This window comes from Leptinotarsa decemlineata, unplaced genomic scaffold (assembly GCF_025532065.1).
Source record: "Leptinotarsa decemlineata unplaced genomic scaffold, Ldec_3_MD MMD2_tig00004272, whole genome shotgun sequence".
NCBI lineage: Eukaryota > Metazoa > Arthropoda > Insecta > Coleoptera > Chrysomelidae > Leptinotarsa > Leptinotarsa decemlineata.
This window is the reverse complement of record NW_027412604.1, coordinates 71,405-80,584: the sequence shown is the minus strand read 5'-3', so window position 1 is coordinate 80,584 and position 9,180 is coordinate 71,405. Positions and strand designations below refer to the sequence as shown.

Genomic DNA, 9,180 nt, shown 5'->3' with positions numbered 1-9,180 from the left:
AAGTGAACTAGCAGCTTGTTATATAAAACAATTAGAATTAATAGTAATTGCAATTTATAGATCAACATTCTGCCAAAATGTTGATGAATTTCTACGAATTATGGTAAATGCTCTTGACATTGCTGAATCTTATAAGTCAAATTTTAAAAACCGAATACTTCTTGCGGGAGATTTTAATGTGAACTTCTTGGATGTAAATGATAACAATAGCAGCAAAGTAAAACAGTTATTCTCAACATATGGTCTAAATCAAGTTGTGTTTCTGAATACTAGATTTCAAAATAATAGAGGTAAATGTCTTGACAATATCTTTGCTAACTTCAATTATTCTGACGTCAATATAATCGATATTGGCTTGTCGGATCACTACGGTCAGCAAATGAATTATGTGTGTGATTATGATAAATCCCTAACACAATATATTAAAAGTAAAAACTATAGCAAAGGCAACATTGAAATTGCTAATAAATTACCTGAAAGCTGAAAAGTGGCGGGACTCCTATAATGCAGTCTCGAGCGAGGATAAATATAATGCGTTTTATGAAACATTTTTATATTACTATAATATTTGCTTCATTGGTCCAAATAAAAAACGTAAAAATATTTCTAAAAAATGGGTTACAGCTGAAGTGACTGCTGCAAAAAACAGATTGCTCTTTCTGCACTCTTACTGTAAAAAATATCCATCTGATAATAATAAAGAAGCTTACAATGAGTACAAAAGAGTGTACAATCTTCTATTAATATCAGCTAAACAAGCTCATAATCAAAAATTCTTGGATGAATCAAATAATTATAACAAAGCTGTATGGCAAGTTATAAATCGTGAAGCTGGCAGAACCCAAAAAAAGGTTTATCCCAATGACATATCTGTAGACAGGTTAAACTCTTTTTTTGTAGAAAATGCTGACAGAATGATTCAGAAAATACCTAAATCCCCGATTGACTCTGAAACTTTACTCTCTAATATGAAACTTAATTCTGCACAGTCTCTATTCATTAAACCAGTCACTCCAGATGATGTGAGAGTAATAATAAACGGTCTTAAAAATAAAAAAAACTGAAGATCTTGATGGTATAAATATTTTTATTATAAAAAAATGTGTATTATGGATTATTGATCCCCTGGCTGATATAATAAACTCCTGTATATCACAAGGTCACTTTCCTACTAAACTAAAAAAAGCTAAAATCATCCCTATTTATAAGAAAGGAGATCCATCTCAACCAATAAATTTCAGACAAATATCAATACTACCTTCGTTTTCAAAGATCTTTGAAATAGCAATCTATAGTAACTTAAACAGTTATCTTAATATGTTTAATACAATAATACCTCAACAGTTTGGATTCAGAAAAGGTGTTTCAACTTCTGATGCTATTCTTTCTTTAACCAAATTTATTGAAAATTGCTTTGAAAACAATCAACATTGTATAGGATTATTCACTGACTTATCAGCAGCATTTGATTGTGTTGATCACTCAACTTTATTGAGTAAACTCAATTATTATGGTATTCGGGGAAAAACACGCTTGACCTATCTCCTCTTACTTATGCAACAGAACTCAGACTGTTGAATGTAATAATGTAAGAAGTAATCCCCTTGAAATAATGAGGGGTGTGCCTCAAGGATCAGTTTTGGGACCATTACTCTTCCTAATTTATATCAACGATATGACGTCTTCTATTACCTACCATAATACAGCAACAGTTCTCTTTGCTGACGATACTACAATCAGTGCTAGAATTGATAGACGGGAGGATCCCGAAATTGCCCTTGAGGCAATTATGAATCAAGCCAAAACATGGTTCTCTGCGAATGATCTCTTACTGAATGAAACAAAAACTGTAACTCTTAATTTTGATTCGAGAGCCTTAAACAACAGCTGTAATTATACTTCCACCAAATTTCTTGGTATTCTAATCGATAGTCACTTAAACTGGTCTGAACACATTTGTACTCTCTGTAACAAACTTGCTAAATGTGTATTTGCAATAAAAAAAATTCGAGAAGTAGTCAATCAAGATGCTGCTCTTACCACCTACTTTCTCTGTTTCATTCTCTTCTTCGCTATGGTATATTAGCCTGGGGAAACTCAGCTCAATCACATTTAATGAGAGTATTTATCTTACAAAAATCTGCTGTACGAAAAATTGTCAAAGCAAATTGGGACTCGAGCTGTAAAGTAATATTCCCAGCTCTGAAGATCATGACTTTATATGCCGTCATTGTATATGAAAAATTACTATATGTCAGGAAACATATTAATGAGTATTCAGCTCATTCTGATGTTCACGCCCATGACACCAGGTCAAAGAACAATCTGATAAAACCACAATTGAGGTTGCAAAAGACGCAAAAAGTGGACACTTACCTTTTCAATGCCCTACCCATCCATTTTCGCAACTTATCGTTTAAAATATTTAAGTACAAATTGAAAAACATACTGACTGAGCATTGTCTTTATAGTATTGACGATTTTACTAAAATAGCAACTGATAAATGTATTTTCTTGTAACTTGAAATTGTTATATTTAATTGTAGTTTGTATTATTGTGTGTAGTTTGTATTTTATTAACTGACTGGTCCATAAAATGTAAATTTTCTTAGCGACTCAAAATAAATATTATTATTATTATTATTATTTTCAAATTGATTACTTCCTTCTTTTCTTTTGAAGATTCTCTCATTCCCTTTTTTTGTATCAGATGGAGTAGTAGAAAACCAAAAACTTTCTTTCCCAAAAATCAATCACTCCTAAAAATATAACCCTTCAATTCAAATTCTCACCACCTTTGAATTAAATTACGTTTGAATAAATTCATCTGAGAAAAAGCAAAAAACGTATAAAAAAATCTTGCAATGAAAACTCATAAAATGAGCATGAAAAAGTAAATGAAGACACTTACTTTCAAATAAAATCGGTGCACTGTCACTTGGTATTTCAACTGATACATTCATATACCCATTTCGCCTCGCAGGAGGTATTTATAGAAAAATAGGTGATGACATATAAAAAAATCAAACAAAAAGCCTTTGTTTCGTCGTTTTGAGAACTGCGTATCTCTGGATGCTAATTCAGCATTGACAGTGATCAATGTCACCTTGGGTATAAATAGAAAAATAGGTGATGACATATTCTGAAATGAAACAAAGAAAATCAAAGAGCTTTGTTTAGCCTTTTTGAGACGTATTGCTGGATGCCGATTCACCATCGACATTGATCCATGTCACTCAATACTAATTGTTATAAAGCCACGCGTCTGGCTTTATCGATAAGTGATAGCGATACTTCTGCATGTCTGTATAATATATTTTTACGAACTTGAAATAAAACAATCAATCAAAATATCTATTTTTTTTATTGAATTTCATAATTGTTGTACAACTCTAATCAAAATACATGCTGATTTATATTATAACTCTATAAACGACAAATTCCATTTGTTTTCTCTAGCCTTGTTGCGTGATCTGGAACAGATTCAAAAGTATTTGTATCAATTTATATTTGAATGTATTCTTCGGAATTGTGCCTATAAATAATGCAAACTGACTCTCATTGACTGATGTTGAACACATCATAATCACTAGTTTTCACGCATATTTCCTTGAAATTTCAGCCACATTCGGTACGTTCACATACAAAACATTATATATTATTTTATTCAGAAGTACAAAATTTGTTTTAGGCATCGGTGATGAGATATTCTACACTCCGAGGGTGAATTCTTCTCATTTAAGATAACTTTCGATTGAACACTTTGTCTTGAATATCTAAATTATTCAACTGCTTCAGAACATTTTTGTCAACGCATGCAAAATAACGTATTTTGAAATGTCATTATACCTATAACTTCGATACCATTTCCATCTCTCTTTGCATCGATTACTTACACACACACGAACACACGCACGCACGCAGCTTAATCAAGTACTTTTTTGGTTTTTTCTCATTTTGTCTTCAATCGAGGACCGCCTGCCCGGTACTGACGATGCCCAATAGGCTGAAACAGCTGTACACCGGCGGCTCTTAAATTGAAATCAATATGGGAATGTTCAAAGAGTACTTATCTATTTATTTTTTTGATTTTCATGGAATTATTTTCCAGCAGCTTGACTGCATTAACCTTTCTAGATTTCATATCATTTCTAGAAACATGTGGATTCGTTTTCCGATGGCATTTCAGGTTAGCTTCCCAAATTTATGCTACCGCAGTTGTCGGTTGATTGGTCAAACCACCAACACTGACATAAAAACTTGGCAAGTTGACTTGGGTGTCACACCAATAGGTGGTTCCACTTATGTTTCGCTTGTGTTCACGCAGCTATTTTTATCAAGTACTTTCTTGGTTTTTTCTCATTTTGTCTTCAATCGAGGACCGCCTGCCCGGTACTGACGATGCCCAATAGGCTGAAACAGCTGTACACCCGGCGGCTCTTAAATTGAAATCAATATGGGAATGATCAAAGAGAACTTATCTATTTATTTTTTGATTTTCATGGAATTATTTTTCAGCAGCTTGACTGCATTAACCTACCTAGATTTCATATCATTTCTAGAAACGTGGATTCGTTATCCGATGGCATTTCAGGTTAGCTTCCCAAATTTCTGCTACCGCAGTTGTCGGTTGATTGGTCAAACCACCAACACTGACATAAAAACTTGGCAAGTTGACTTGGGTGTCACACCAATAGGTGGTTCCACGTATGTTTCGCTTGCGTTTACGCAGCTATTTTTATCAAGTACTTTCTTGGTTTTTTCTCATTTTGTCTTCAATCGAGGACCGCCTGCCCGGTACTGACGATGCCCAATAGACTGAAACAGCTGTACACTGGCGGCTCTTAAATTGAAATCAATATGGGAATGATCAAAGAGTACTTATCTATTTATTTTTTGATTTTCATGGAATTATTTTTCAGCAGCTTGACTGCATTAACCTACCTAGATTTCATATCATTTCTAGAAACGTGGATTCGTTATCCGATGGCATTTCAGGTTAGCTTCCCAAATTTCTGCTACCGCATTTGTCGATTGATTGATCAAACCACCAACACTGACATAAAAACTTGGCAAGTTGACTTGGGTGTCGCACCAATAGGTGGTTCCACTTATGTTTCGCTTGCGTTCACGCAGCTATTTTTATCAAGTATTTTCTTGGTTTTTTCTCATTTTGTCTTCAATCGAGGACCGCCTGCCCGGTACTGACGATGCCCAATAGGCTGAAACAGCTGTACACTGGCGGCTCTTAAATTGAAATCAATATGGGAATGATCAAAGAGTACTTATCTATTTATTTTTTGATTTTCATGGAATTATTTTTCAGCAGCTTGACTGCATTAACCTACCTAGATTTCATATCATTTCTAGAAACGTGGATTCGTTATCCGATGGCATTTCAGGTTAGCTTCCCAAATTTCTGCTACCGCATTTGTCGATTGATTGATCAAACCACCAACACTGACATAAAAACTTGGCAAGTTGACTTGGGTGTCACACCAATAGGTGGTTCCACTTATGTTTCGCTTGCGTTCACGCAGCTATTTTTATCAAGTACTTTCTTGGTTTTTTCTCATTTTGTCTTCAATCGAGGACCGCCTGCCCGGTACTGACGATGCCCAATAGGCTGAAACAGCTGTACATCGGCGGCTCTTAAATTGAAATCAATATGGGAATGATCAAAGAGAACTTATCTATTTATTTTTTGATTTTCATGGAATTATTTTTCAGCAGCTTGACTGCATTAACCTACCTAGATTTCATATCATTTCTAGAAACGTGGATTCGTTATCCGATGGCATTTCAGGTTAGCTTCCCAAATTTCTGCTACCGCAGTTGTCGGTTGATTGGTCAAACCACCAACACTGACATAAAAACTTGGCAAGTTGACTTGGGTGTCACACCAATAGGTGGTTCCACTTATGTTTCGCTTGCGTTTACGCAGCTATTTTTATCAAGTACTTTCTTGGTTTTTTCTCATTTTGTCTTCAATCGAGGACCGCCTGCCCGGTACTGACGATGCCCAATAGGCTGAAACAGCTGTACACTGGCGGCTCTTAAATTGAAATCAATATGGGAATGATCAAAGAGTACTTATCTATTTATTTTTTGATTTTCATGGAATTATTTTTCAGCAGCTTGACTGCATTAACCTACCTAGATTTCATATCATTTCTAGAAACGTGGATTCGTTATCCGATGGCATTTCAGGTTAGCTTCCCAAATTTCTGCTACCGCATTTGTCGATTGATTGATCAAACCACCAACACTGACATAAAAACTTGGCAAGTTGACTTGGGTGTCACACCAATAGGTGGTTCCACTTATGTTTCGCTTGCGTTCACGCAGCTATTTTTATCAAGTACTTTCTTGGTTTTTTCTCATTTTGTCTTCAATCGAGGACCGCCTGCCCGGTACTGACGATGCCCAATAGGCTGAAACAGCTGTACACCGGCGGCTCTTAAATTGAAATCAATATGGGAATGATCAAAGAGAACTTATCTATTTATTTTTTGATTGGAATTATTTTTCAGCAGCTTGACTGCATTAACCTACCTAGATTTCCTATCATTTCTAGAAACGTGAATTCGTTATCCGATGGCATTTCAGGTTAGCTTCCCAAATTTCTGCTACCGCAGTTGTCGGTTGATTGGTCAAACCACCAACACTGACATAAAAACTTGGCAAGTTGACTTGGGTGTCACACCAATAGGTGGTTCCACTTATGTTTCGCTTGCGTTTACGCAGCTATTTTTATCAAGAACAGTGAAAAGTGTCAAAATTGAAGAAATTTCAAAATTATTGTGAGGAAGAGCAGTAGGCAGGAAAATTTTGTCTGGTTGCGAGGGGTGAATCAATAATCAGAGAGGGGTGAAGCTTTTGAATTGTCCAGACGCGAATTTTTTTGAAGAGCTGTTGAAATTAAAAAAAGGAAAAGAAAGAGAAAAGGCCGTTTTGCATTTTCTTATCAATATAAATCCATCAATAGGAGCCAGAGTATAAATAATAATAACAAGAAAGGATACTTACTGGAGATTTTAGAGTGTCTGGAAGAATTCAAAATTCCCATCAAGGGAAAACCAATCCAGGAAGCTGTACCAGTTTTGAGGTATTACAATATTATTTATAATTCCCAATCCATAAGAAGAATACATTTTTTTGAAAATCTTGAACAATTCATAACCTCCAAATCGAATCAAAAGTTTTCCAGTCACAAGGAACTTCCAGTGTGAAAATCACAACTTCTGAACTTTTATTTATCAACGAACTTCATCATTTTATTTACATGAACTATTATTGGATTTAATATTAGGAAAATTTGAAAAATTCACTGACATTTAGCACATATTTTTAGAATCGTTTCCCACGCACGAACCACAGACATCTTAAGTTTTCAAGTAACTAATTTGCCGTTACACGTAAATTTAACTGTACGGAACACAATTCTAAGAATATTTTTGTTTCAAATTTAACATTTACTGTAACATTTCTTAGCATAAGGTATTTTGGCGCAGTTTTAGGGTAATTTAAGTTTGGTTTGACAAAACATTTACAAAAATTTGACATTCATTATATTTTTTTTAACTTTGATACAAAGTTTTATTTTCAAAAACACAGACTTACAAAATTTATTTATAACACCTTTCCAAGAACTCTACTCTGAGAAAGAGAGCTGCATGAGCTTCGAATGAGCTGAGCAACCTTGAAGAATAGAGGTAAGATTTAGAGGTAAGGACAGGTATCTGCCGGAGCACTAAGAATTTTGATATCACAGAAAATTTTCAAATTATTTGAACTATCAGAATAACAATCAAGAATCAAATTAATTAAATTATAAATACTCTTCTAATTTTATATTTTTATAACAATTTGGCGCCAAAACGTGAGGCACATTTGGAAAGGCAAAAATTAGAGTGAATCTTATAGAAATGCTTTAAAAATTTAATAAAATGGATTTGAGAGATGGTAAGAAAACTGGAGGTGAACAAGGAGAAGGTAGTGGAGTGCAAGAAGATTTGAGTGGGGAAAACCAAATGAAAATGCTGATGCAATTCATGGTTAAGATGAATGAGAATATTGAAAGTGTGAAAGGAAATATGAGAGAAAGTATTGAAAGTGTAAAAGGAGATATGAAAGAGAACATAGAAAGTGTAAAGGGGGATTTGAAAGAAAATATAGAAAGTGTAAAGGGGGATTTGAAAGAAAATATAGAAAGTGTAAAGGGGGATTTGAAAGAAAATATATAAAGTGTAAAGGGGGATTTGAAAGAAAATATAGAAAGTGTAAAGGGGGATATGAGAGAAAATATTGAGAGTGTGAAAGGAGAAATGAGAGAAAATATAGAGAGTGTGAAAGGAGATATGAGACAGAGCATAGAAAGTGTGAAGGAGGAAATGAAAGAAAGCATGAGAGAAAGCATGGAAGGTGTGAAAGCAAATATGGACAGATTAGAAGAAATGGTACAAACTAAATTAGAAAAAAATAAACAGGAGATGGCTCAATTATATAGAGATTTTGAAAATAAAATGCAGCAGAAAAATGATGAATTTTACAGTAATACAAAACAGGACATAGTGGACATTAACAACTCAATATATAAAAACAGTGAAAATATTCAAAAAGTTAGGACTGAAATTAAAAACAACAATAAAGAAGTGTTAGGGAAAATTAAATATGTAAATGATAGATTAGAAATAAATACAAATAGCACAAATGAAATCATCAATGAGAAAGATGAGGAAAATAAAAATAAATTCATGACTTTAGAAAATAAAATTAGGGAAATAGAGGAAAATGGACTTAAAACTAAAGTAGAAACCACCTACATAGGACTGTGCCAAAATGTACAAAACAATAACAAATTTGAGGGCAATATTAAAAAGTTACATCCAATTGTATTTATTAAAATCTTAAAGAATAAAATTAATAACAAAATGAAGGGTGAGGAAATGAAAGACATAATTAGGCAACATCTGGCAAATCAACCATGCATATGGTTCAACAGCCAGGAAAACAATATTCAAACTTTTGAAGATTTTGAGAATTTATTTATTAGACAGTATTGGGGGGAAAATGCGCAATTGAAAATAAGAGATAAACTTCAATTTGGAAAATTTGACGAATGCAGGAGTCAAAATTATAATAATTACGCAATTCAATTATAGGCAACAGCACAATATC

The 9,180-nt window shown here is 33.8% G+C and overlaps 1 long non-coding RNA gene across 1 annotated transcript; it reads right to left on the bottom strand.

Moving 5' to 3' along the window:
- Window positions 1-3,345: 3,345 nt before the first annotated feature.
- On the bottom strand, window positions 3,346-7,089 carry LOC141483805 (uncharacterized). The gene is made up of 2 exons (XR_012466297.1): window positions 7,030-7,089; window positions 3,346-3,473 (listed from the first exon to the last, which is right to left on the bottom strand). It is a non-coding gene; the product is annotated as an uncharacterized lncRNA (long non-coding RNA).
- Between the last annotated feature and the right edge of the window lie 2,091 nt (window positions 7,090-9,180).